General features: G+C 54.1%; 1 long non-coding RNA gene across 1 annotated transcript in view; it reads right to left on the bottom strand.

Annotated features, from left to right (window-relative positions):
- LOC106511926 (uncharacterized) overlaps positions 1-668 on the bottom strand; it is a 2159-nt gene extending 1491 nt beyond the window's left edge. The window contains exon 1 of the long non-coding RNA XR_001309573.1: positions 565-668. This is a non-coding gene — a long non-coding RNA (uncharacterized LOC106511926). The remainder of the gene's footprint in view (positions 1-564) is intronic.
- Positions 669-869: the final 201 nt, after the last annotated feature.

The following is an 869-nucleotide window of genomic DNA, read 5'->3' as shown; positions in this document are numbered from 1 at the left end:
TCATTAATAAATCATTAATAAATCATTAATAAATCATTAATAAATCATTGCATGTTGCAGCAGGAGGAGGAACTGATGATGAATCACTGCAAAATATTCTAATGATTCTGAACCAGAACCTTTTGGACCCAGATGTTCTGAGACCAGCTGAGATGATTGATCAGCAGAACCCTGACCCGGTTCTGATTTTATTTTGCGTTAAACCTTTAATTGGTTCCTCCTGGTTCTGCTCAGTGGTTCTGTGTCGGCCCGGCCCGGCCCGGCCCGGCTCGGTTCGGCATGGTCCTACACAGAACCGGTTAGCATCGCGCTCCCACCGGTCCGGTTCGGCTGCTGCAGTGGCTGGTCCCGGATAGATCCGCAGAACCTCCCCGGAGGGTCCGAACAGACATGATCCGGTTCGGAATGACCCGGTTCACTGACTGAGCCTCCTCCCTTCATCCCAGCCGCTAAAAGACACCGAGTTCTGGTGATGCGGATCAGAACCGCTGCAGCCGAACCGAGCCGAACCGAACCATCAACACCACAGCATGCAGTCCATCCCTCATCAGAACCCAGACTCACCTGCCATCCTGGAGATCCGGTTCGGGCGCGTCACGCCTCTCCACAGCCGCGCTGCGCGCTCCCTGCGCGTCCCCGCGCGTCCCCGCGGAGATCCTCTTCCTCACCTGCAGGTTCTGATCAGAACCAGTCGGGTTTGGTACCGGCACGTCCCGGTTCCGCTCAGCATCACCAAACATAGATGTGAAGTCCGGTCCGGTTCTGCAGCTCAGAAACTGATGGTCCAATAATCAGAAAACAAACAGAACCAGAACCAGAACCAGAACCAGAACCAGAGTCCATCTGAGTGTTTCCAGAAGTTCCGCGTT

This window comes from Austrofundulus limnaeus, unplaced genomic scaffold (assembly GCF_001266775.1).
Source record: "Austrofundulus limnaeus strain Quisiro unplaced genomic scaffold, Austrofundulus_limnaeus-1.0 Scaffold3595, whole genome shotgun sequence".
Taxonomy (NCBI): Eukaryota; Metazoa; Chordata; class Actinopteri; order Cyprinodontiformes; family Rivulidae; genus Austrofundulus; species Austrofundulus limnaeus.
The sequence above is the reverse complement of the archived record's forward strand: the minus strand, read 5'-3'. Positions and strand labels throughout refer to the sequence as shown.